Source organism: Molothrus ater, chromosome 20 (genome assembly GCF_012460135.2).
Source record: "Molothrus ater isolate BHLD 08-10-18 breed brown headed cowbird chromosome 20, BPBGC_Mater_1.1, whole genome shotgun sequence".
In the NCBI taxonomy this organism is placed as follows: Eukaryota; Metazoa; Chordata; class Aves; order Passeriformes; family Icteridae; genus Molothrus; species Molothrus ater.
The window spans coordinates 9,286,059-9,313,512 of NC_050497.2; the positions used below are offsets into that span (position 1 = coordinate 9,286,059).

A 27,454-nucleotide genomic window follows, 5' to 3' on the forward strand; every position below is an offset into this window, starting at 1 on the left:
CAGGCAGCCAGAGCAAGGCTGCTGGTGTCCTGTGAATTGCGCCAGCTCGCCTGAAATACCATTTCTGAGCTTTAGAGGCAATTAAATATCAGCACCAGACGAGCTTCCATCCACCAGCACGTTGAGTCTTTAAGATGAAAGCAGATACTTTTATGGAAACTTATTTTAATGCTGCTCCTGGGAGCAGAGTCTGCAGGCTGTGTCCAGGGAGGTCAGAGGCTCCCAGGCCAGCAGCTCAGCTGAGCCAGGCTGTGAGCACCTGCCACGGGCAGAATTAACACAGGCAGAAAACGCCTCCCAGGGCTGGGCTTTCTCTTCTCCCGCTTGCACAGGCACCACACCATTATATAATAAATAATTACTAAAACAGGCCAATGATACATGGTTTTCTGTTGTTGTCCTGCTCTCACCTCGGGGGACCCAGCTGGAAACAAGCAGTGCCTTGAGCTTCTGGAGCAATTCCCCAGCAGGATCTGGAGGATTTCTCTATTTACTAACAAGTAAAGCCTTTTTACACACAGCCTTGTGCCAGTTTAGGCAGGACAATGCAGCTGCCTCGGAGACATCTCATTTCTGTTTGTTTTAACTTATTCCTAATCATTTTAATGTAAATCAAATAAGCCTGGCTGGAGTCAAAACAATCCACATCTGCACCGTGTCAGCTGCGTGGCACAGGGTGATGCTGGAGCCTTCTGTAGAGGCTTCATGTGAAGAGCTCAGAGATTTATTCATGGTATTCATAAAAAATAACAACTTTAACTTCACCCCATCCCTGGAAGTGTCCAATGCCAGGCTTGGAGCAGCCTGGGATGGTGGAAGGTGTCACTGCCTTGGATTGGGGTGGTCTTTAGGGTCTCTTCCAAACCATTCTGGGATTCCAGGAACATCTGTGTCCATCCCATCACCCCAGGGGTGACTCCGTCGTGCTGATGGGGGAAAGCCCTGCCCAGAGCAGTGGGGTGGCAGAGGCTGCCAGCAGAGCTTCCCTCTCCTGGCTGACATCAGGAGCTGGGGTGGATGGAGGGCTGGGAGAGCTGGAGCCATCGCACCCCTCTCAGAGCTGGGAAGGAGAAAACCCCACGGAGAAAAAATGAGAGAGCTGAACAGCCACCAAAGACAACAAACAAAGGCTTTCATGGGTAAGGAATCATCCCCTGGGTGCTGTGGCTTTGGCTGAACAAAGATTTCAGGGGCTTGTCCCAAATTGTGGTGTTAGCACCTCATCCCTCGTCCCATGTGTGGCACTGGAGGCTGTGGGGGATGTTCGCTGTCCCAGCTGCAGTGGCAATGGCTCTCGTCACCAGAGACCTCACAGGGTCACAGCCAGGTCCAGCGAGCTCAAACACCATCAAAATGCCAATTCTGAGCCTCCCAGGGGAGCTCTGGGGGCTGACATGGAAACATTGCTGGGCTGGAATGAGACCCCCTGTGACCCAGGAGAGATTTACTGCAGCAGGGTTCGAGCTTTCCCAGTGAAATCCACCCCAGGCAGGCTCCCTGATGGGAGCAGAGAGAAATCCTGCAGCGGGAGGAGATGGAGACACCGCAGCACAGGAGGCAGGGAGGGCCATCCAACCTCTTAATGTCCATTTTCCAGGGGCAAAGGTGGTGGAAGAGCTGCCCTCAGCCCTGATTTGAGCTTTGTGGCTGACAGGGGTGCACCTGGAGGGTCACTGCTCCCAGTGCCAGAGCCTCTGCCCTGCTGGTTGTCACAAATCCCCTCAGAACCAGCTCTCCCCTCACTCATGGTGCTGTTTGGTTTCAGAGATTGTCTCTATTCCTGCACGAGGGAGCGCCACAAGCAGAGCTCCCCACCTGGCAAAGTTCACTGGGCTGCTGTGAACGGCAGAGGAAAAGGCAGATCCCTCTGGCATGAAGTGAAGCACAGAATGAGGGGTTCTGACACATTTTGTTTTGTTGGGTGTGATGCTAATCCCAGGGAACTTGGCTGGGCTGTAACAGAGCCCTGTGTCCTCTCCTCCGTCCATGAGTATCAATTGTGCTCAGGGCTGGCTGAGTGGGCCATGCCAGGGAAGGTTTCTGGAGATCCTCTCCACCTTCCACCAGGCCTTGTAGCTCAGCCCAGCACAAATATCGGTCACACCTTGGGCTGGGGAGATAAAAATTATTCTACCGACAAAGCAAACTACACAAATCCTTCCTAATGTGGCAATTGAAGTCCTCTGAAGGATTGCTGCAGGGTAAGGAGTCTCCTGGCAGACTCCTGAATTTTTGCAGGTCTTCCAGCACCTGCTCAAGGTGATCCCACCGCCACAAAGTGCTGGGAATCAGTCCAGGGGCATTCCCAGCCCAGCATCTCTGCGGGCAGGAAGATTAGAAAGACCTTTTTGCTTTCCAAAGTTTGCTGGAAAGTCACATCCCTGCACAAAATAAATCAGAGATTGGTGCAGAGATTGATGCTTTGCCATGGGCTGGTCCCCAGCCAGCTGGCTCTCTCACCCAGACATCCAGAAATCCACCTGGAAATCAAGCTGCAAGGTGTATTTTAGCCACCTGCAGTGGCCTTAGAGCCCAGAATTTGGAGAAGGAACAAAATCCCTAAAGCTTTGCAGTGAACAGCGAAAGTTCAGATGCAGCCAGAAGGGGTTAAAGGGATGTGGGATGCTGCAGGATTGTTTCTTCTGCTTCACTAAACCACTGTTCAGATGGAAAAAAAAAAAATAAAAAAGTTAGCTGTTCTCCTGCAAGAATGTAAATGTTGGGTATTTTATCAAGTGATTTCTTCAGCCCTCAAGCCATTCTTCAATTTGAAATGCTAGATTGAAAAAAACGCAGGCAAGAGAGAGAGAGAGAGAAAGAAAATATTTCCGCAGCCCAGGAACACTTTGCAGACATTATGGAAAATGTTGCCTGGTTTGTTTCCTCTACTCACTGAACCAATCTTTCGCATTAAAATCAGCAGAGTAGTAAATAAACATGTTTTCTCTAACCCCGGAGCCATTCTGAGACATCAAATGGTACTTAAGAAATGTTTCTTTCTCCATCACAGAACGTTTTTAAAATGTCCATGGCTGAAGGGAGGGAGATGCTCCTGCGCTGGAGCATTAAGGGCTCTGCTGTCTCTCCAAGCTGGGGAGGCCCTGGGCGAGTCACAGAGCTCAGATCTCCTCTCCTGTTGGAGCACTGCAGGAGGGACTGGAGTTTTCCAGCTCCCTGTGGATGTCTCTGGATTTTCTGAGACCCTCAGGGAGGTGCTGGGGGCTCCCAGACCCCAAATCCCTGTGCTGAGCCAGGGCATGGAGCTGCTCAGTGCAGCGCTTGGGGCCACAGGAGTGCCCTGAGCCATGTCCCCATGTCCTGTGTGTCACAGGGATGCTCTGATGTGGCTGTGCTGCTCAGGGAGGGACAGGGGACAGTGCTGTCACCCCACAGGGGTGTTTGTCCCCCAGAGCAGTGCTGTAGCCCCACAAGGTGCTTTGGGGCATCTCCTGGGCCAGGGAAGTTCTTGCAGGAGATATTGCTCAGATTTCACCTCTCCCTGTGCCAGGTGGCTCCAAGCCCTGTCCAGGGACACTTCCAGGGATCCGGGGGCAGCCACAGCTGCTCTGGGCATCCCCACCCTCCCAGGGAACGATTTTGTCCCAAAATCCCACCTAACCCTGCCCTCCCTGCAGCCATTCCCCCTTTTCCTGTCGCTCCTTCCTGATGAGCTGATGTGGAGATGCTTCAATGAAAGCCGAGGAAGAGGAGCTGGGCTCTCCCACTGGAAGGGTTCTACGGCTGCTCTGCTCAGAATGCAGTTGGGGACATATTTCTCATGCATCATTTCTAAAAAAAACCCCCGAATTTATCTTGAGCAGAAAAGCAAATGTGTTTGTCCTGACCTGACACTGTTTTTTAAAGTGTCAAGTGCTAATGAAATTCCTCAGCCTTGAGCAGTTCTAGGCATTCAATGCTGATTTTTAAAATATGGGGATATTTTGCTGCAGATTTTGAGGCAGCCTCGAAATGATGAATGTTGGTGAGTGTGAGAGGAGAGAAACTTCCAGATCCAAAGAAGTTCTGACATAATCTCGCATGCAAAGCAGACAGCAAGAGGCTCCTGCTTTAAAGAGGTTTTTTGTTACTCCTTTGAAATTCCTTTAGCAGACATAGGGCCAACGCTGCACACTTTCATCATGCAAATTTGCTGATTTTAATATTTTGGGCTTAGGGAGGCAACAAAGCAAAAGGACTTTTTTAATTTTTTAGGCTGTAGGATGAAATTTGGAATGGAAATGTGCCCACAAGGCTCGAGCAGTCCCACCTCAGATTACTCTGCTTTTTGTGATGCTTGAAAGGCTTTTTCTGCAGGACAAGGGTGTGGAAAAGGGGCAGCCCTGGAGCTGTGGGTCAGCACAGGGCATCTCCCTGTGACATCCAATCTGGGCTGGGATAAACACCAAAACTGGGGATGGAAGCTCATTATATAGTGAAATAATTAAGGTAATAAGTGTAATTATAAATAAATAAATAACAGAAATGAGATTAAATGAAGTGAAAAATAAAAAAGAAAAATAAATTATCAGGTTAAAAAATAAATGAAAAGGAAATTAGGAAGGAAATAATGAAATTAATTAAAAAGAAAAATAAATAAAATATAAACAGACAAAATAAATGGAATTAAAAAAGTGAAAGAGGAAAAGGAAATTAAAAATATAAACAGCAAAAAAGAAATAATATAAAATAGAAGGGCTAAAATGAGACTAAATATTAAGCGAGAATAAAATAAAATAAAAATAAAATAGACTAAAATAAAAATCAAATAAAATAGACAAAAAATAAAATAAAAATAAAGCATAAAATTAAAAAAAATAGAATAAAATAGAATAACATATAAAATGAATAAAAAATAAAATAAATAAAAAATAAGAAATAAAATAACAATAGAATAGCATAGAATAAAATAATAATAGAATAGAATAAAATAAAATAAATAAAATAATATTAAAATGGAATAAAATAAAATGGAATAAAATGGAATAAAATGGAATAAAATAAAATAAAATAAAATAAAATAAAATAAATAAAATAAAATAAATAAAATAAAATAAAATAAAATAAAATAAAAGTAGAACACATGGGGAGCCGAAGGCAGCAGCCCGAGCCCCGCGGTTCCCGCCCCGCTCCGGGCCGTGCCCGCCCCTCCCGGGCCCGGGGCTGGGGGAGCGGGCCCGGGGGGTTCGGGGTGTCCGCGCCGGTCCCGCCCCCCGCGGCTCCTCCCGCGGGTCCCCCCGGGCCGGTGCCGCCCCCCGCCCGCCCCCGCCCCGCGGGCGGCCCTGGCGCGGAGCCGCTGCCGGTGCCGGTCCCGCCGGGCCGGTCTGTGCGGCGGCTGCCGGCGCTGCTGGGCGAGGTCAGGGAAAGTCCATGTGAGGAGCGGCTGGAATCACTTCCTGCCGCCGCCCGGCCCCGCCGCGTCAGGCCCAGGGCAGCCTCGGGGGCCGGCGCCCCGCAGGTGAGCGCAGCCCCGGGACCCCGGCCCGGCCCCGACCCCCGGCCCAGCCCCGGCCCGGCCCCGGCAGCGCCCGGGGCAGCGCCGAGCCCGCATGGCCCCCGGGGCGGGCTGTGCCGGGCTGTGCCGGGCTGGGCTGGGCTGGGGGACGCGCACATCGCGCCCCTCACCCGCGGGTCCCGGGGGTCCCGGCCGGGGGTGCGGGGAGGGCAGGGCAGGGCAGCGCAGGGGGGACCGGCCGGGCTGTGCCCCCGGTACCCCCGTGGGAAGCGCGGTTCGGGGGTTCCTGGCGGTCCTGCGGCAATGCGGGGTTGGGCTGTGCGGGAACCCCCTCGGGGGCTGCGGGTTAGGGGTGAATGCAGGCGCAGGCTCGGACTTTGGCTCCCAGGGGAGGGAAACGCTGCGAAACGGGAGAGACTGAAATCCAAAACCCGGCCGAACCCCGAAATTGGGGTTTGGGGAAGGACCCCCGAGCCGTGGGCGCTCACGGGGGTCCCCTTGGCCGGGTGGGATGTGCCCCCATCCCAGGGGGACCCCTCTGTCGGGGGGCTGGAGCCGCTCCGGGGTGCGGGGAGCGGGGCGGGAGTTGGGCTCGGCCGGGAGCGCTCCGTGCCCGCCGCAGCCCTGCTGTAGTTACAGCGCTCAAGGACTTCTCCAAACATCTTCCCTGCCCTAGGAAAAGCCAGCGGTACATCGCGTGCTGCTCCGCCGGCCCGGCCGACGGCGAAGTGCAGGATCACTTCCAGCCAAGTCTCCATTACCCCGCCGGCTCATTAATTTGAATATTCCTTTTTTTTTTTTTTTTTTTTTTTTCTTTCTTCCCCTCTCTCCCCCCTCCTCCTTTCCGGAGGCATTTGCGAAGCTTGTGGGCAGCTTGATGTGCTCGCTGCCTGCCAAGTGTTTGCCTCTCGCCCTGCGTAATTGAGGGGCTGGCGTGCCGGCTCACCTTCTCCAGCTGAAATATTAAACAGCAGGAGAAGCTGGGATCGGTAAACAAACCGGGATGATTGCTGCTGCTACTGCTGCTCCGCGGGGACACTGCCCCTGGGGTCCTGGGGAGAGCGGGGCTGCTCCAAACTGCAGCATCCCAGCACGCCTCCCCCCCAAATCTCCTGCCAGATTCGCAGCCTGCTCTGAAATTCTGAAAGCTTTTAACTAAAAAGAGCAAAGCTGAGCTGTTCCTTAGCAGCTGACTTGCTGTGGCTTGCCCAGCTGAGGACAGTAAGGCTGTGACCCCAAGGTGAGGATGATGGGGGTGATAATGCTTGGATTTGAAGTAAGTGGCAAGTAGAAAAAAAATCAGGGGTCTCATCCTGTCCCTCCTGAGAGTAAATGTCCTTCTGTGGCTGTAACTGCTGTGTTTTGGGGATTTTCGTCCTGCAGAGGCCTTTTAATTAAGGCTTCACTGGGTAAAAGCTGTCGTATTGGGACAGAGCAGGGTGGGGATGGATTTCTGAAACTTAAAATTTGTCAAAAAAAAACCCCCTCCCAAGGCGGCTGGAATTACAGAGAGCAGAGTAAAGCCAGGCGTCAGGGCAGGAGCAGGGGGTCCCACGGGGGCCAGAGATGTGGTCTGTGTGTTGGTTGGGCTGTGGCTGTGCAGGGCAGTGCTCCCAAAACGTTGTCCAGGGCTCCCCAAGCTTTTCCCAGAGCCCCCCTCTGTTCTGAGAGATGGATGCCATTAGCCAGGATGCGTGTGCTGATGCTGGATCACTTTGGAAGTGATATTTTTGGAGCCCTCTGGCAATATAAAAGCCTTTTAGCTCCCCCAGCCATGACTGTGCTTTCCTGAGGGAGCCTGCTGGAACTGGAGGCAGATTTTGGCTCCTTTTGGCTGGTGCCAGTGACAGGGCAGCATCCCCGTGCTCGGGGGGGGCACGGAGCATCCTCACTGCTTGTAAGTCCAGGAAAGAAAATTCCCTTCTCCTTGAACTTGAGCCTGGCTGGAGCATCCAGGTGAGTCCCTCTGGGCTGGGCTTTGGCTCAGATCCCAGCTGGAGGTGTCAGGAGGAGCGAGGCCACTTTGCAGCATTGCTGGCCAGGGGAGAAACACCAACAGAGCTCCTGCCAGAGCCTGATCCACCCGGGGAGATCAGGGCTGGCTTGGGAGGAACCTCCAGACTGTGCCTTCCTGGCTGGGGACACAGCCCAGCTCACCTTGGAATGGAAATATTTATTTCAGGCTGTCTTGTTGGACAGCCCCTGGTCCCTGGAGGGCTGTGGGGTGGGCAGGGATGGGGTCAGAGGTGGCTCTGCTGGCACTGGGGTGGCAGGGACTGGGGACAAACACCATGGAACAACCCGGGAAAGAGTGCTGGGACTCGGCTCCTGCTTTGCTCTGTGTTTAAAAATACTCTGACAAAATGGGGTTAGAAGGAGGGTTCAGCCATGGCTTTGAGTTTTTCCAGGTTTTCTGAGCCAGCAGCTTTTCAGGTGGGGAAATAGGGTGGGATGTGCTGGGCCAAAGGGAACTGCTCTGAGACAGCTCCAGGGATGTGAGGAGCAGGGGGGGGCTGCACTTGAGTGGCTTTTCCCCCCCTCTCTTTTCTAACCCCTGAGTTTGCTTGAATGTAATGAAAGAAATAAAACCCAGGCATGCAGCTGGAGGAAATTAAAGGGAATTGTGAGTTCCCTGCCATACCTAATGGCCAGAGCGAGCATCGAGCATCGGATCTTGCTGCAATTAGGCTTCAAATCGAGCTGAGCCTGGGCTTGGCATCCAAAGAGCAGCTTCCCAGCCCATTTCTTCCTCATCCAGGGAAGTGGCAGCACATCCCATGGCCCTCAGCACCCACTGGGATGGGCACACCTACAGGAGGGCATGTGGGGTTTTTTTATTTTATTAAATCAAGCCTGTAGAGCAATTGAGAAATAGGTGAAGCGTGCTTAAAAGAGGGTGAGGCTGTTGGTTTTCTCTACCTGACTTTATTTGCGGAGTGACAGGAATTTTGACAGGCTTTGTGTCTTTTTTAGCAAATCAAGTGTCATGCCAGGTTTGCCTGTGGATGAGATCATTTGCAAAATATGTTTCCCAGCTTGCTTCAGGCATAATTCATTGTGTCAACTGCAATTGCTCATTTGCTAGGAACTGTGATTCATTAGTGGTTTATTTTTTGTTGGGGTTTTTGGTTTTTTTTTTTTAAGTTCAACTTGTTTTTGAGCAAATGTTTGGAGGCAGAACAGGCATCTGAAAAAAAAAAAAAAAGATTAAATCTTAACATTCTTTGTAGCCACAAATTCTGCTGTGAAGGGAAAACTTGCTAAAATGCTGTGTTCCCGGGGAGGGAGAGGCAATCCCAGGCGAGCTCCCTGGGCAGGATTGCGCTCGGCTTTGTCATGTGGTTACTTCTAAATGGGGACGGAGGTAATAAAAATCAGACTGCTGGGACAGAGGATGGAGGCAGAGTGTGGAGCTTCCTCCTGCTCCCTGCTGGGGCTTCAGCCCTGGGCAGGATCCCAGGGATCCAGGCTGGGCTGGACAGGAGGGATGGGGGATGCTGGTGCTGTTGGGATGATGGTGATGAGAGCAGTTCTTTGGTGGCTGTGCCCAAGACCCCCTGAAAGCTCCTGGCTGAATGGATAAAATGAAGATAAATAGCCCTTGGCACAGGTTTTGTGCTCTGTGTGTTCCCGGGGCTGCGAGCAGCCGGCGCAGTTTGGCCTCAGGCTTTTCAGAGGTCCTCACGTCAGACTTTTCACAGAATTTTGCATGTCAAGTACATTTTTTGGTGTTGCATTTCCTATGAAGACAAGTATTTCAGTGAGGTTTTTTTCCCCTAGGTGGGTGGATGGGGGGTAGGGCCAGGAATTGCAGCCACAAACTACCCAGCACTAACAGCCTATGTGGGCTGAATAAATTGATACACTTTTCACCAAAAGATTAAATTTATTTTTTTTCCATAAAACATCTAAGTGATTATGAAATGTACATTTAAGCATAAGTAACTTGACAGCTTGTTGTTTTGTTTTTTTTTGTCCCCCGTGCAACAATTCTCTGTAAAACACTCTTAAAATGTCTTAGGGTTTTTTGTTTTGTTTGTTTTTTTTTTTTCCTTGAGTATTTGCGCATTCTCTCTGGTTTTTAACTGATAAAAGACTTTTTACAAGCCAGAAAAAAATTGGGAAAAGGGGAGAGAGAGCACAGGAACGTGGGGAGTCTGCTGACTTGTGGCGCGCCGGCGCCGTGCCCAGGCCCTGCCAGTTTGCTGCGGAGCCCAGTGCCAGGAGCCAAGGGCAGCAGAGCGTGAGCACGGGGAGGTGGCTCCATCACAGTGACCATATATAGTCACTGGGACGAGATTAAACCCCTCACCTCCTCCCTGGTGTCATCCCCAGGGCTGTGGAGCCACGAGCAGGATCTGTGCATCCTTCATTAGGAAATCCCTCTTGTCCCTCTGGGCAGCGATCAGGGCTCCTCTGCATGATCAGGGCTCCTCTGGATGGATGGGCAGGGGGACAGCAGCCAGCTGTTTTTCATCCTGGGCTTTCTGGGGGCTGGATTTCAGCAGCACAGCCTGTGCAGGGAGCTGGGGCTCAGTGGGGCTGAGGTGGAGGGGCAGGAGGGTCCTGCCAGCGCTGGCTCTGCTCCACGCAGCATTCCTGCCGTGGTACCCACTGGGAAGCATATGGCAGCCTGGGATATATATATACATTTTGTGTGGGGGGACATGTTTTACATGCCAGTTCTCCCTGTCATAGGACAAACATTTACACTTGGATTATAGGAAGCATTAGGGAAACAGGAGAGAACATCAATGCTTGCAGGGAGGCTGTAGGAGAGGCTGGGCAGTGGTGGCAGGGCAAAGGGGTGATGATGATGTTTTGGCCCTCCTGAGCTTTGTGGGGTTATGCTGCACAGAGGTGAAATGTGAGACATCAATAAAGGGTTGGTGTCTCATGGTGTGCCGTGCAGAAGGCAATGGCCCGGTGCCCAAAGGAGATGGGGAGTGAGGGTTTATCCATTTGAAGGTGGATAAAAGGATTTGATTTCCAAGGGAAGAGGCAGATGGGGCTTGCTGGGAGGATTCCAGTGGGATGCATGAGCCTGGCTGCCCTGTGGGATTACAGACCCTTCCATGGCTGAGATCCTGTGGGATGAAATCCCCACAAGCAGCAGTAACCTCTCTCCATAGGTGCCCCTTCACTGGAAACCTCCCTCAGCACCTCACCAGCTGCAGGAACCTTAAAACGTTTAAACCTGAGTAGGATGATGGTTATTCTGTTGTGGCAGGAATCACATCCTCATGGCAAACCTGGGGATTATGATTTCCTAATGGGCATAAGGAGGCTTTGAATCCCTCAGACTGGATTTTCTCTCTTCTAAGAAGTTCTGATGGACTGGGAAGGAAAGCTGTGGTTTTTGCATCTCCCCTGCAGCTTGGCCTCAGGGCAGGCGACAGAACCATATCTCTCACTCATTTCTACAAACCAAAGTTGTTTAAAACTTCATCTGTCTGCTCCCCAATTATCTGCTCCTTCTGTGCCTCCGTTTATCCGTGCTAACATCATCAATACATGCCCATGCTTAATGAAACATTATTGCTTAGGTTTAATTGTCTTCTAATTAAGTAAAATAAAATTTTGCACGGCGGTTGCAGCAGCATCTTTCCTGTCTGGGAATTCTGCTGTGCTTGAGGTGCCAGAGCCCAGGGAGTGGTGACAGCCACAGCAGTGCCATTCCATGGAGAAGGGGATGGACAGCAGCAGCCTCCTCCCCTGAACCTGCTGCTCCTCTCTGTCACCCTGCTAAAATCTGATTAATTGACAGCTTTTTTTTTTTTTTGTTATAAACTTCTGCGTTTGGTAGAGCTTCTGGGGTTGTTGCTTTATGGGTTTTTTTTTCATACAACTTCTAAGTGATTATGAAATGTACATTTAAGCATAAGTAGCTTGACAGGTTGGGTTTTTTTCCCCCTGAAAGACACAAGATGAGGTTGTGCTGAGTACCTGGGGAAAGGTGCCCCTGTTCAAAGTCAAGGCATGCAAGTGTAGGGCTGAATTTTTGACTCTTGTCTGAGCACAGTTTCTACTCTTAATGCATCATTAACATGGTTTTCTGCATTTCATTCAGTTCCCATTACAGCACTCAGTTCCGTCTGTTAATTTTGGTATGTTGATATTTTTGTTGTCAGCAGTTTTTTTTTTCTTTTTCTTTTTTGAAGCATATAAAAACCATTAGTGTGAAAGAAGATTTAAAAGATACATTACAATTAAAATGTTAATGAAATCGGCATCATACAACTTTTGAAACCATTTAGGCATTAATCTTTCTTGGTCTCATGTCCATTAACTCGGGCGATTCTTATTCCACACTGACCCCTGCTGAGAGAGTCGTGCTATAATTGGATTTTAAGAACTGGGGGGAAGAAAAGCAGGGAGAGAGAAAAGCCTTGGAGACAAGGGGAAGTTGGGAAGGTTTCTTTGGCTTTCTGCATGGTGTCCGTGGAAATGAAGCCAACCAAACCCAGCCCTGCTGCTCCATCACTCCCCAGTGCTGTGTTCCCCCCAGGTCGTGCCTGGGAATGTGGGAATGCCGGGGTCAGGGGCTGGGGCAGAGCCCTGGGAAGCTCCAGAAGCTCCAGAAGCTCCAGACTGGGCTCCTGCTGGGCTCTGGCTGTCACGGTGACCTTGGGCAGGACACGAGCACCAGACTCTGCTTTGGTTGATCCCAGTGTAACGTGAGCAGGGCCAGGGCAGGATGGTGAGAGGCCTTTTTAAGGCCCTGGGAGGAAGGGAATGGGAGAGCAGCAAGGAATCGTTTGTCATTATTGCTTCAGCTTTCCCCAGTTCCTCCAAAATAGTATTTCTGCATTTTATCTGTTCGAATTTGGTTGGGTTTTTTTTTTTTTTAAAGAGGCTCTTTTTCAGCTTACACAATATTTGAATTGGGACCAGCCCCCCTCCCCAGGCGAAAGAGGAGGATTGACTAATTCACAGGCTGTGCAGTGAATCCAACATCAGGACTTCTTGACTCACCACACAGCTCCCAGGATCTGTGCCATGGCTGCATCAGGGCCATGGGCTGTGCTCAGCCCCTCCAAGGCTCCAGAACACTCTGTGCTGGTCAGTCCCAGCCTTACACACTCCTGGACACCTTCTCCAGAGCCCAAGAGCTTTACACCTCCTGTGGGACCTTGGATCTTTAGGGAAGGGCAGGTCCTTTAGGGAAGAACATTGTCCTTGCCAGCATGGGGAAGGGTTTGGGGTTTTTGGGAGGGTGGATGTGCTGCTGTCCAGGCAGTGATGCACCTCAGGACCTCAGGCTGAGCTGCAGCTCAAGGGATGAGCACATCCCGCCCAGGGAGGAGTGGAGTACCAGCCCAGCTTGTGTTTATGCTGCAAGCATGAATTTTTATTTAGAGATTTTATTTTTTTTTTTTTAAAGCAAAAAGCTGCACAGATCCATGCGAGCCGCAGAGCTGCTGCCTCCCAGCAGGAGAACTCTGGGCTGGGGAGAACAGAGCAGAACTCTGGGTTGGGGAGAGGAGGAGAATTCTGGGCTGGGGAGAACAGGAGAACTCTGGGCTGGGGAAAACAGGAGAACTCTGGGCTGGGGAGAACAGAGCAGCAGAACCCTGGGCTGGCAGTGGCCTGGGGCTGGCTCATGCCGTGGGCAGTGAGCCGTGCAGCACAGAGCGTGCTGCTGGCACCTCATCACAGGGACCAGCACTGGGCACCCCGGCTGGGGAAGGGCTTCTTGGAGCTCTGCAGTGCCTCTGCACACACAGCACAGCCTGGGTTTTAATTGTTTTGCTCCCTTTTTATGTGGGTAGGAAAAAATATAATAATTTATAGCGGTGTTGTTTTGCTGTCGAGGCATCGCGTGAATTTATAACCTGAGAGAATTGGGGATGGGGATCCAAAATTGTCAAATAATGGCAGGGCTGGGGGAGGCCTTGCCAGAGTGGGAGCCATCCTTGTCCCAGCTCAGCTGGTCAGATGAACTGGGGGTATATTCTGCACCAGGGGTACCCCAGGGGGTGGTTTGTGCCTTTGGGTGAAACCAGCAGCATTTGTGCCAGTCAAGCTAAATGACTTTCCCTTACGGGAAGGGAAAGTTCCAGGCTCGGGAAAAGGGAGCAAGGAAAAGCAGCCCTGAACATTCCCAGTGCATTTTCTGGCCCAGCACACAGGTGGGATTTCTAGCAGGGTGAATTTCTGTGCTGCAGGCTGAGTGAGAAGCACACCAGAATCAATATCTCAGTAGTCCAATAAAACCTGTGGGATTTTCATTTCAGCTCATTTCAAGTGATCTAATAACTGGCCTTTCAGATGACTGCTGGGTGTTTGGTTTCTTTGTGCAAGTGTAAAAATGTAGATGGAGCCCAGGGTCCTTGCAGGGCTTTGGCTGGGCAGTGGGAGCCTCCATCCCAAGGTTTGTTCTGGGGTCAGGCAGTGAGGGCTGGGGGTTTGGCTCTGGGTGGTTTTCAGATGCTCTGGTGGATTCTAATTCCAGCTTGCAGCACTTGATTTAGTGTCCATCCCACCTCTGCAGTCCCTTGGGAGCCAGTGGGAGCTTCAGCAGAGCAGCTGGAGGTACCTGAGCCACGGGGTACCTTCATGAATATTTTTGCAATCAAGTTTAGGAAGTTTCCTCATTTACCTTCCCTTTAAGGTCCCAAGCTGGCTGTTGCTTTGTTCATGAGTGCCTTAGGAGAGGTGTATCCTGCAGTAGTTGCTGACTAATCTGCATTTGGCAGGAGAAATGATGCAGGAGGGAGGACTTAACTCTTTGCAGGGGGGCAGGAGGGCAGCACAACTTGGAGGGGGTGGAGAAACCAGGAGAAGCTGCAGCCTGTGTGTGTCTGGTCCAGGCTGTCACCCCAGCACAGCTTGGCAGAGCACTGAGCTGAATTTTTTTGCTTGACCATCCTGGAAACCCAGAGAAGCACAGTGGCACACTGGTGATGTCCACAGTGCAAAGTGTTGTGAGCGATTTTAAACAAAAATATTCCAGTGGCTTTTACCACTCTTCTGTGAGGTCCTATAGAGTGACAGTCATGATTTCTTGCTTCTTTTTCACACCTCCCAAGTGGTTTTTGCCCCAAAAATCCTGGAAGTTCAATTGCAGTGTATTTATGAAGCATCACAAGTGATGCCGGATGCTCCTGCAGCCTCCCCTGGCTGTGCCTGAGGGATTGGTGCTGTTTGGCTGCTTTGCTGTCCCCTCCCTGCCCTGCAGCCTGCTCCTGACCTCTCCTGGGTGCCTCAGGAATGTTGTGTGAGACCCGGGGTGCAGCATTAGCAATGGAAATATTTGGTGCAGGCGGTTCCCACACCCTGTGCCCGCCCCAGTGCACGTGTGCCAGGAGCTCTGGTGTTTTGCTGGGAGGAGTTTTCCCTCCTGCTGTCCAGGTGATGGCTGTCCAGGTGACAGCAGGTGGGTTGGGAGCTTAGGAGTTGTGTCTGGTGGTAGCACCCACCTCTATGGATGGATATGTCAGTCTGGGGGAAAAAGGGAGAGATTTGCTGGCAGCTTTTGGAGAAAAACCCAACCAACCTCCCAATGCTTGCAAACCCATCTGAGGGAGCCTGGCGTGAGGTGTAGCCAGGAGCTGCTTGGAGCTTGTTTGAAAAGGTATGAAAAGGGGAGATGGATGGGGTGAAGGATTGTTCTCATGTCCATGTGGTTGGACAAACTCTCCAAGTTACCCAAAGTTCTTGAGGGCAGGAATGGTCTCATGGCTCTGGGATGGTTTCATAGCCAGGGCAGTGCTTGAGCTGCCTCAGCGAGCCCAGACTGACATCCCAGAGGTTTTTTTTCCTCCTTGCCTTGGCTGCTCAGATCTGGTATTTGAATTTTAGTCTTGGTTTTGTAGGTGGGACAAGAACCACCCACTGCAGAGGCTGAATGATGCCCTGTTGTGTGTGTGACGGGCGTGGGTGGCACTGACTGTACGTGCTGCCCACTGTGCTCCTGAGGCTGCCATGGGCACAGTGGCTCTCTGGGACACTCTCTGCTGCTGGCACTGCCCTTGGGAGCACTGCCCACCCCAGACCTGAGCTGCATCATTTGTATGTTCGGTCCCAAAGTCCTCATCCCACTCCTGATTCCACCTCCTCCTGTCTCAGGAGCCTCCCTCTGTTCCTGGCAGTTCAGGGAAGCTTGGCTCAGGTTTTAACCACTTGCCTGTGGCTGTTAAGCCTCAGTGACATATTAAGTATTTAATATCCAAGTGCATTAGCTGCCCACCCACATCCCCCTTTGGAGGGAAATCACCCACATCCAGCAGGATGCTGCCCAGCAGAGTTGTACAAATGGCTTCCTCCAGCACCTCTGCTTTGATGTCTGGTTCCTGGCCTGGTTAGCCATGAGTGATGGGGTGAGCAGAGATCCCTCGCAGGGATTTTGGGGAGACCCCTCCCTGCTGGAAGGGACCCCTGTGGGGTGTCACAGTCTGAATGGCAGCTGGGCCAAAGCAGGAGTTACCCATCTGCTGGCAGGCAGGGCATGCCCTGGTACTGCCACCTCTGCTGGTGGCACTGTGAGAGGGGACAATCCACCTGAGCAGCCGCATCTGATGGTGTTACAGCTTCATTTCTGGGCCCTTGCTTAACCCCTGCAGCACATCAGAGGCTCTTGTGAAATGTAATGTGCTGGAGCAGCAGCACAGGAAAAAGCTCTGCCTTCTGTGAAGCCAGACTGTTGCAGTGTAATTTGTTTTGTAAGATTTTGAAAGGCAGTGTTGCAATCTGTAACAGTAGAATAGTGGGAAGATGGTCAGGTGGTTCTTGGGACTTCAACAGACAGATTTCATGTCTGTGTGTTTTTGCAACACCTTTCTATAAAGGGAAACATAATTTAAAATATGATTACTTAGTGTTGTAACAGTCTTCTCAAACGTTTTTGCATTATGCAGAGATCATTATCAGAGGCTGATATTAACTTGCAAAGAATATTATGCAAATCATTCTCCTGTTCTTCTAAAAAGAAATTTCCTTCATAATGCAAAGCGTGACAAAAAAAATTGTGCAGAGGCTTTTGGCAAAATTACATTCAGAAGATGTAACAGTTTTTCTGCTTACTAGCACAATCCGTTTCTGCCTTTTGACTGGATTTGCTCAACTCAAGCTGATAAAGGCTGAATTTTAAAAGCAGGCTGGGGCTGGGGGGAGTGAGTGGTACCTCGTGGGTTCAGGGATGGTCAGGCAGGGTTTTTGTGCTTGGATCTTTGTTTCCAATCCCCCTGATGGTGATGACAGGCGCTGGTGTGCTCAGCTGTGTGGTGCTCTCTGGAATTCCGTGGCGGGGCCTCGTGTTCCTGGGGTGGGGATGCTCAGCACCAGCCTGGGCACCAGCAGCAGCTCCAAGGAACAGGCCTGGGATGGATCCCACAGGGACAGACTCCCCAGGTGCCCAGTGCCACCTGTGTCAGCCTCTGGGCCACTGGGACCAGTCAGACCACCCTGGATGGGGTTGGACCCATCCAGTGGGGATGGGATGGGTGGTCGTGCCCCATGCAGCCTTCACGGGGTCACTGAGGCTGGAAAAAACCTCTGGGATCATTGATCCCACTGATCAAAAGTAGCAATCATTAAATCATTTGAAAAGAATCAATCATCAGGCCCATCCTGGAGCACTGAGTGCCACATCCAGGCCTTCCCTGGGCACTCCCTGGGCAGTGCCTGGCCACCCTTTCCATGGGGAAATTCCTGCTGCTGTCCAAGCTGGGCCTCCCCTGGCACAGCTGGAGGCTGTTCCCTCTCTCCTGACCCTGTTCCCTGGCAGCAGAGCCCGACACCCTGCCTGTCCCCTCCTGTCAGGAGTTGTTGGGAGCACTGAAATCTTCCCTGAGCCTCCTTTTCCCAGCCTTGGCACCTCCCTGCTGTTTCTCCAAGCACCAGCACGTTCCTGGAGGTGATCCTGGCCCAGCTGAAGCCATTGAGGATTTTGCCACTGACTTCATCCCTGCTGTATGTATTTTTTTTGTGTGTGTGTGTGTATTACAAACTGGCTGTATCAGTTCAGAGCTGCCCCTTTCTCACACAGAAATCGGATTGTGCTGAAATGGAGCTGATTGTTTTATAGGTATTGGCTGTTCTGCTCTTCTTATGGATTGATTGACAAAAATAGAGCCTGATAAATATTGTAAATGACTAAAATACGTGTAAGCTGTGCATTCAGTCAGCTTTGGAGAGGCTCTTTTGCTGTAGAACCCCGTTTTCCAGGCACTTAACACCATTTTGAGAAAACGAGCTCCTGATTTCTCAATACAAATGTGATTGAGAAAAGTCAGTAATATTCAGACATGTATATTGAATTAAAGCAGCAGGGAGAGTTTTCACTAACCCAGGAAATTTTCAGGCTCTCTTTTTGTGTCTGGTTAGATAACTCAATATTTAAAAATCAAGCCAAATTAGATAAATAAGCTGGAAGTCATAGTTAGCATTCGTCAAGCAACTTAGGCTGGATGTTCCAGCCCTGCCTGACTCCACCTCTAGCTGCAGGGTTTCCCTGTTATGAACGGGTGAATTCTAATCCTTGTTTATTCCCTGCTGCAGAGAAATGGATTTATCCGGAGTTTTCTGCCTTGAAAAGGAGCCCTGGGTGCAGGGGGCTGGGGCGCCCTGGGGCGGGTGGGATGTGCCATGTGAATTCCGCCCTTCACACCTTCCACCAACACCAAATCCTTTATTTCCGTGACACGGAGAACTTTTAACACCCCGAAAGTGGCCCCAGGGTGTGGTTGTGACCTGAGAAATCAGGGCAGTGAGGGGTTACATGAGCTGGCTCTGCTCCCGTGGCATCTCCTGGGCTCAGGATGGGAACTGCTGGGGATCCCTGCTGGACCCACTGGGCGAATTACAGGCAAAAGCTGACTTTTTATTTTTTAAACACTGCAAGGAAGGCTGAATCAAAGTAGGGAGGTGTTTTATTCTGAACAGTGTGGCGGAAAGGAATCTTTTTATCTTCTGGGTTTCTTTGTTTCCGTAATGTTTTGTAGCATGGACTTGTAGCAGAGCAGTGTTAAGCACATTCCTGCAAATCTCTTTCTGGTAGCCTCTGGAAAAGGGTGATGCTGCCAAAATCAAATCAAATATTTAACTCTAAACTTTTTCTTTTTTTTCCTTCAAAGGATGACTCTTTATGACTATTTTTGTTTTTTGGTTTGTTGTATTTCTTAGAAGAGCATTTGTAGTGTTCATCACAGGAGAACTGCTCCTGTTCATCACAGGAGAACTTCTGTTCTTCCAGGAGAAGCTGTGGCTGCCCCTGGATCCCTGGCAGTGCCCAAGACCAGGCTGGACAGGGCTTGGAGCAGCCTGGGACAGTGGAAGGTGTCCCTGCCATGGCAGGGGTGGCACTGGATGGGCTTTGATGTCACTTCCAACCCAACTCCTCCAGGATTCTGTGATTCCCTTTGTTTCCCCCCTTTTCCCAATTAACCTCATTTTAAGCTGTGATCACCAGCAGTGCCTTTTACCCTCTGCTGCCCTTCTGCAGGTTTTCCATCCCCACCTGCCTCACTCCAGCCCTGCTCTTCCCACCAGGCATTAATAAAACCAAAGCAGAGGCCAGTGTGATCATCCCCTGCCTCAGCCTGCTGCAGGGAAACCCTTCCCAACAGAGTGAAAATTGCAAGTGGTTATGGAAATTATGGGGCAGGGAAGAAATAGCATTCCAGCCTGGTTTAATTTGTGAGTGGATGTCCTGGAAATAAGGTATAGCAATGCATAGCACAGGTTGTTCTAACGTGGATGTTGGGCTTGCCCTTGTGTGAGCGTGATGCTGCCTCATGATGTGGGAGCAGATATTATAACCTTGAAGAATCTTGTAGGACATAAAAGTTTTAATTAAAAATCCAGCTTGGTTGAGGGTATTTTGGTTTAGTATGAATGTCTTCATTTCTTTTGAAAAAAGAATTAAATGAAACCCTTAGTATTCCTTTTTTTTTTCTTTTTTTTTTTTGATTCCTGCATATTTATTCTTGAAGTTGAAGCATTAGAAAATAATTGAGTAAAACAAAATCCACAAGGCTTCAAATTACCTCTAGCTTAATGTTTTATTTAAAAGGTTTGCTAACTGACATTCTTTATAATGAATTAGGTCACGCGGCTCCGAGGAGTGTTGTCGGTTTTCTTTTTTACATTTAAATTTGAGGCTGCTTCCCTTGAAACTTGGGCTCTGCTGCCAGAGCTGTGACTCCCTGGCTCAGGGAATCTCACTCTAATTATTCTCAATCACACCAGTGCAAATGAATATATCCATGTTTGGAGGGTGGCAGCGGTGTTGTCATGGCAATCTCCGTAAGGTCATGAGAAACTCATGGATATTGTTCCCTGCCTCTCCTGGGAGGCTCTACCTTTGCAGCACTCGGGGTTTGGGGAAGAACTTTGAAGCAGGATCTTGTTGGGGTTGGGCTGGAAGGATTTGCTGGCTCCTGCTGGGGGTTCAGGTGAGCGTGGTGGAGGGCTGGTGGCTCACTGCTCCCCCTCCTCTGGGCACCACATCCCGAGTCAGGATGGACCAGGCTTGTTCTGGAAGGTTCTGGGGTCCTCCTGAACCTCAGGGGCAGCAGGAGGACCTTGGGTTGGTGCTGGTTAATGGTGTGCTGGGGTGAGCCTTGGATTGGGTTTTGTTGGGAGAGCTTCACTTGTATAACTTACTGCTAACTTATGCTTGTTCGCATTGTAACTTAAAAAAAACCCAAACCCCAAACAATAACATGCCCCAAGACAACAGCAAAACACCCAACTTTGTTTTTCTTTAAGGCCATGTTGGGTGGAACAACCTGGTCTAGTGGAAGGTTCCCTGTCCACGGCAGCTCTGGTGATTTTACAAATGTCTGGTGTGGAAGGAAAAGGAATTCACTGAAACTGGAATTCACTGAAATTGGAATTCACTAAAATTGGTGTTTTGCAAGTCTTGGTTGAGGCGATCCATGTAGTTGTGGTTTTATGGTTTTGTATTTCTAAATTCCTTTTTGCTTAAAAAAATACCAAAAGAAAACTTAACCAAAAATAAATGTTATTGATCGAGAGCCATCAAAGCATTTTAATTTGCAACTAAATCCATGTTAAAACTGTAATGATTTTGCTAACCCAAGACATAGATACATATATGTGTGTATATATATATTTATATACACCCCTATCTCTTTGAGCATTCAGATAGCTTTAGCATTGCTTGGTCTGAAAGATCTGACATTATTTAATGATTGATACCAATATTCCACAAAAAAAAAACAAAACCAAAAACTGAAAGAAAACCTTGCACTTTACTGGCTGCAGAGGAACCATGGCCGTGCCCGCAGGGTGTCAGGTGAGTCTCTTGCATTATTTGTGTTATCTGCCCTTAATTGCTTCTGGTTGCTGAGTCTTTGGAGATGTTGAGCCTCTCTGATCTTGTCCTCTCACACCCAGCGTGTTCTCACGCAGCAGGGGAAGCAGGCAGGTTTCCACAGGGTTTTTCAGCTGGCAGGTGTGCCCTGTTGGCCCATCCCTGCAAGGCCTGGCTTGCAGAGCCCCTGCCCTGCCCAGGTGTGCCCCTGTCCACACAGGGCACCTCTGCCCTGCCACTTGTCTGCTGCTGTGACCTCGCTTTCTCTAGAGCTTGGCACACAGGGTGGATTAAGGGGTTTTAAATTGGAATTTCGGGGTTTTAAATTGGAATTTTAGGCTGGCAAAGCTGAACTGCAGAGATGAGTTGGTGTTGAAACGCTCAACGAAGCACCAAGCAAGTGGAATTTACAATTAAAGGCCTATTTGCATTTAAAAATCATTTCAGTTGACCTTCTGGCCCCCTGGCTTTCTCATTGGCTGTGGGATATCCATTTACACTTTCAGGGCTCCTGGACTTGCCAAAAACCCTCTGAGCAACTTACCCTGGTCCATTCTGCCTTGCACACCCAACACCTGCAGGAGTGGCCAGTGGGCTGTGGGGGGAAAAAACGCGTCTGATGAGGTTAAAAAAGGCACAGGGGAGCCTTTAATGCTGGGAAAGCATTTAACTGCAGCTTCTGCAGTATTTAACAGGGCTTCAAACCCCTCTGATTATCCCTGGCGTTGGCTTTTGTCGATCCTTTGGTTGGCTAACGTGTCCCTTTCAGCTTTGGTGACAATAAAATGTGAGTAAGCAGAAAACTCACATTTCTGAACGATGGCTCGTGGCAATTTCCTAATTTCCTGAGTGAGCACAGGCTTCTTGGAGTTTCATTCCTGTGCCAGAAAGACTATTTGCTCATACAAAGTTCTTCATTGTAATAGGAAAAAATCAATTTGATTACTTTCATGTCAGCATGCATGTCTAATGGCTTAGAAGTTATTGCAGCCATAAAATATACAGTATCATTTCTCTCTCACTCTGAAATTTGACAGGATTAATATAGTCAGCATGAAATCTTAGTCATAAAGTCGACCATAAGTGATGGTAAAATTAGCTGCTGAAATCGTCTGCTTATGGAAAGCATCTTCTGTTTTTCCTTCAGGGAAAAAATATCAAGGGGCTGGCGTGTGGATGGGAAGGAAGTGTTTGCTCTGATGGGAAGATGTCCATTTTATTTCATCTTTGTGGATCTGTGATGTCCCTGACAGCCCCAGGTGTGGCTTCACCACCCGTTCATCCCTGCTGGTGCTGCTGGTGGGGCTGGGCTTGGTGTCCAAGCCAGGCCCTGTGTGAGACACAGTGCAGCTCACACAGGGCCTGGAGAGCACCATCCCCTGCAGGGGCTGGGTTTTGGGTTGAAATCAGGGCTTTTGAGGAATGTCCATTGGTGCTGTGTGTTCCCCAGGGCAGGCTGGAGTGTGCTGCTCTGATTTATCTCATGCAGAACGAGCCTGGTGGTGGTTGAAAGGTGTTTTTTTCCTTGGCTCAGTGAGGCTGGAGGGAGGAGAGGTGCAGGTGAGGTGGTTTCACCCCTGGAATTGAGTGGATGCTCTTCCTCCCGGTGCTGCCTGCTGCCACCTTTTTGGTCACCCCTGTCCTCCCCACATGGTCCCCTTGGGAAGCGGCTGAGCACCTTCATGGGGCACAAAAGGGAGCTCTGAGCCGAGATTGAGAAAGTTAAAGTTGAGTTTCCCTCTGTGTGGCTGCCCTGGGAGGCAGAGCAGCCTCTCCTTGCTGCTCACCCACCTCCACCCCTGTCCTTGGGAGTGCAGAGGAAGTGCTGGCTCAGGCAGGTGTGTGATCCTGCACCAGCCCAGCCTCTGAGCTCCTTCTTCATGGTTTTGTTTCATGATGTCTCATTTCAGCTGCATTGGGTAAGGTGCCCGTGCTGCTTTTTCTGCTTATGAAGCTGATTACAGAAAGAATTAAGGAGCTTGGTATCTTTAATAGCAATGAGCTGCTATCTTTAATATCAGCTTTAAAATTAAACCAAGGGAAGGCATCATCCTGCTTATGGCCATTAATTGCCCATTCCAGAAGGTCCCAGAGCTGGGTTTTCTTGCCAGCCTGGCTTTGCAAGGGGAAATTCCTCCTGTTCCTTGAGCAAAGACACAAAGTTTTGCTCCTCTGGGGGGGATCAGGGGTCCCTCGCGTTGCCTCCGGATGTTCCAGCCTGGCTGGGAGCTGTGTCCTGCTGGTTTCACAAGTCCTGCCTGCCTTGGCAGCCCGTGGTGAAAAGTTAATATCTGGTCATTGCTTTTGGCTGCATCTCCAAGGCAACTTCATTCATAGGCAGCTATGCCTGGGTGACTGACTCCAGCTCCTGTTACATCCCCCAGGAGCTGTTAACTCCTTCAGGGCACGCAGGGAGCAGGCACAGAGCAGGTGGATGCCAGAAACTCCCAGCAAGTCTGACCTGCTCTGTTTGGTTTCCTTCCCAGAGCCTTTTTCAGCGTGGAGAGAGAGCAAAGAGCTCGTTGCTGTTTGAGATCCTTCTCGGTGCAGAGAGGTCTCAGACTAAGTTTGTTTCTCCTGGAATTATTGTGCTCCATTATCCTCTGGTTTGGGCAGAACGTTGCCTTTGGGATCTGCACTTGCTGCAGAATTTCACTGGGGAAAAAGGAGCTTGGCTGCTCTCTGCAACACAGGGAAAAATGCAATTTCGCATTTCATGCAAAACCAAGGGAGGGTTTTCCTCCAAGGGGCAGGTCATGGGGTGAGACCACCATGTTCCCAGGGGTGCTCAGGATCCATGAGTTCTGTGGGATGGAGGTGTGCAGGTTAAACATGGACATGTCCTGGTCCCTCCCTGCTGTGCCTATTTCTGTGTGAGTTCTCCAGATCCAGATTTGCAGCCTCCAGAGACTGCTTCGATTCTCACCAAAAGATGTAGGAAGGAGGAAAAGGAGCCAAACTCTGGGCTTTTTGCTGTTTGTTTCTCTCACAGCAATGCAGAGAGGTGCTGTTCCAGGAGATGATGATTTGTCCTTAAAATCCTCAGCTCTGGCTGGGATGGATCCTGAAGCAGCAGTCCCCAGGAAAGCAGCATCCATCTCCAGGGAGGAATGGGGCTGGAGAGGGGCAGAACAAGTCCAGCTCAAACCAGCACCAGGCAAAGCTTGGCTTGAACTGGCTGAGCATTCTAAAACCATGGAATTTGGTTTGGTTTGGAAGAGACCTTAAAGCTGTCTTGTTCCATCCCTGTTCCAAGGGCAGGGAACCTTCCAGTGGATCAGGCTGCTGGGCTGTGCCCTCTTCCATCGAGATTTGAGCCCATGCTCCCACCCTGGTGCTCTTTGGAGGCCCTGGAGGTGATTTGACAGGAGGGGACAGGCAGGAAAAGCTCCCTGGGTTTCACTGGACACATCCCTGCAGCCCAGGTGGGGCAGCTCAGCAGGGATCAAGGTCAGGCTGGCTCTGGGGACAGCTGAGATACACAAACCTGACAACTAAAAATGAACCCTGTTCATTTTTTAATGCGTTTTGGGAGATGTGTTGCACTCAGGCAGGGAATGGGACACACTGGGGCTGAGGATGCTGCAGTGGGAAAAGGTGGTACCTGTGGAAAAGTTCATTAGCCATGGCTCAGATGATCCCAAGGAGCTGGGGTGTAGCCTGGGTCCCCTAAAACCTGGCCAAGCTCCCTGCTCCAGGTGCTGCTCTCCCTTCCCAGGGAGGAAAACCTGCTCTCAGACTCCTATGGAGCTGCTGTAACTCTCAAATTTTAATAATAGATTACCATTAGTATCAGCCTTATATAATGCACAGCTCATTATTGCTTACTCAGAATAATTTTGCAGCCTCCTTATAGAACCTTGGAACTTTATTTGCTGAGTATAAAATATGCAGAAATGCATGAATAGTTTTAAGACTTGGTACCCTAAACTAATACAGTGTGCTGCTTTTTTTTTTTCCCTGCTCCATGATTGAAGTCAAATTAACATATTTACCTTCAGTGCTCCCAGGAGTAGCATTAAAAAATTCAAGAGGTGATTCAGAATAGTCTCCGATTTACTGTGTTTAAAGCTGGATTTCATTTCTCACTAAAACCATGCAAACACTTGACTCCCTTTCAGCTTTGCAGCCTCTTTGCTCCCCGTGCAGGTCCTCAGACTTACCAACAGATGGGAGCAATATTATTACCACTGCGTTCCCAAAAGGAAGCTTTTTATTTTATTTTATTGGCTTTTGGGATGGTGGAGAAAGCAGGGGCAGCGAGTAAGGGAGGAAATGAGTTCTAACAAATGGCACAGAAGTGTGGCTGCTGTTTCAGGCTGGAGTAAGGAGAAGGATGCAGTGTGGTTTCTGTCTTTCCTAGGGCAAATCACGGAGCCTGATTTTGGCTCTATGTTCCCATTTTCCCAGGAAAAAAAGCTGTGTGAAGGCCAGGGTAGGAAATGGAAACTGTTGCTTTATTGCCCAGTAGTTTTTTTTTTTATGAATATTTCCCAGTTTATCTTTATGAATGACACCTGTGCCATCCTGCTGTGCTTTGATTTGTCCCTGCAGCCGTAGGGTGCAGCTCCTGGAGCTCCAAGGATTTCAGACCCCAAATCCTGCTCCAAAGCCCCCAGGCTGCTCCACCACCATCTCTGTCTTTAAAACATGGAAGGGCTGCAGGAAAACCTTTGACCTTAACACTTTTCCTGCCCCAGGGAATAAATATTCCAGGGAGAGGGTCTGTGAGAGGAGGCTGGGTCTGCTCAGTACCCTCTGAGCAGGACAAATCTGCACTGGAGATACTGCACTGGGTTTTTTCCATGCCTGCTGCTAGATTAGGAAGTTGTTTCAGCAGATGTTGTTTCCTAAGAAAATGGGTTAATGCTTGGTGGTTAGAATGGTGTGGCAAAAAAAGCTTATTTGTGTGAGGCTTTGGCTAATTGCCTTGCAAGAGTTACCGAGCGTTGCAGCAAATTTCCTGATTTCGCAATCGCCACGGTTCTGGTTTAACTGGCCAGAAAGATTTGCAAAAATACACAAATAAATGGAAATACAGAGGCAAAAATCACTGGATGGCTTGCTGCAAAAAGCTGGAGGGCCTTGTGAAGAGGTGTGAGCATGTGGCTGAAGCTGGGGATCTCAGGGTTTTATAGAATTCCTGAATGATTTTTTTTTGAAAAGGACCTTAAAGCTCATCCTATTCCATCCCCTTTCCACTGTCCCAGGTTGCTCCAAGCCCTGCCCAGCCTGGCCTTGGACACTTGCAGGGATGGGACAGGCCTGCTGCCCGCTGCTGCCTTGGCTCATGGGACTGGTCCCAGCACACTGATGGAGCTGGGAGCTGCTCTGAGCTGGGACCACAGGGAGGAGTTTCCATCTGGAGGCAGGGATTTGGTAAATTGGGCCAGGAAAATGCAAATCAAGTGTTGCTGTTTCTAAGGGCATCACCGTGAAAAGACTTTTACTGCTTCAAAAAGCACCACGGCAATGAACTGGTGGGGCTGGGAGGGACCTGGGGGGCTCTCCAGGGAAGGGTGGCCACTCCTGCCATCCTGTGCCATGGATAAAACCCTGTCTGGCACAGAATTCCCAGAGCCACGTGCCAGCACAGCTCTGGGCTGGGGGCTCTGGCGTGGGCCAGCTCTGCATCCCCCAGTGCTGCTTGAATCACTAATTCAGTTCTGTCTGAGCAGCAGCCTAAACCAGGAATAAATGGACTTGGCTCCATAAACTTAGCACTTAAATATTTTCCCAGGCAGGGGAAAAAAAAAAACCACCAACATTTGCTTTCCATGCAAAACATGTAAATCTTGGCAAAGTTCCCAAAGTTGTGTGTTTAACTGTTCATATCTGTGTGCTTGTAGGAGAGAAGTGGTTATTCCCCAGCATAATTATTTTCCTTTTTTAAAAGGAAGCTGGAATGTTTGTGAGGAAGACATTTTAAGCCAGTGGTGGGGATGAAGGAGAGTGAGGTTGGATGGGGAAAGGAAGCACCTTCCCCTCAATTTGCTCTGTGCCAGGACTAACCACAAATGCTGCTTTGACTTGCTGTGTTTTGGGGCTGTTTCTGCTCGTCTGATGAGTTTCAGTGAAACATGGATCTGCTTGTTGGTTTCTTTTTAATCCTATCCCAGTACAAGAGCTGTTAGTGGAGTTTATTTAAAGTTAAAATCATGGCTGCTGCATTAAACTCAGCTCTTCCCTCCTTCCCAAAGCCCTGCAGCAGGTGGATGCTCCTGTATTTCCTGCTCACCCCAGGAGAGACCCCACTGTCATTATTCAAGCAGAGATGCAGAGATAGATTTATTTTGGTATAAAATCCCTGTTTCTCAGGAAATCCCTGAGGAGGCCCTTCCCTGGGGCTGGGGTGATGCACATCTCACCCTGTCACCACCCTGTGCCCATCCTGGGGGTGCAGGTGGCTCTGGGAATGGGCACAGGGGATGGAGGACAGGGTCTGTGCTGAGTGTCCTGCCTGCAGGTTGGAAATTTCCCAGCCCACTGCCCCTCCATGAGCACTGTGAACACACAGTGCATAGATCTGGGGGATAAACCCACCCAAATCTCCTCTGCAGAGGGGAAAAAAAATCCCAATAACCATCCTGCAGCTTCTCCCCACTGCACTCTGTGCCTGGCTGTCCTTGCAGTCCCTGTTCCAGAGCTGAGATGTTGAATTTATTTGTGTTCTAACACCTCTGTGTTTCATAACAGGAATCACTCCTGGGTTTGGCCGGGAG

The 27,454-nt window shown here is 49.8% G+C and overlaps 1 protein-coding gene across 1 annotated transcript in view; it reads left to right on the plus strand.

The window, feature by feature from the left end:
- The first annotated feature begins 5,301 nt into the window (after positions 1-5,301).
- Positions 5,302-27,454, plus strand: part of NACC2 (NACC family member 2) — a 54,509-nt gene continuing 32,356 nt past the window's right edge. Inside the window, exon 1 of the mRNA XM_036393952.2 lies at positions 5,302-5,455. The gene's annotated coding sequence lies outside the window, so the exon portion shown is untranslated. The remainder of the gene's footprint in view (positions 5,456-27,454) is intronic.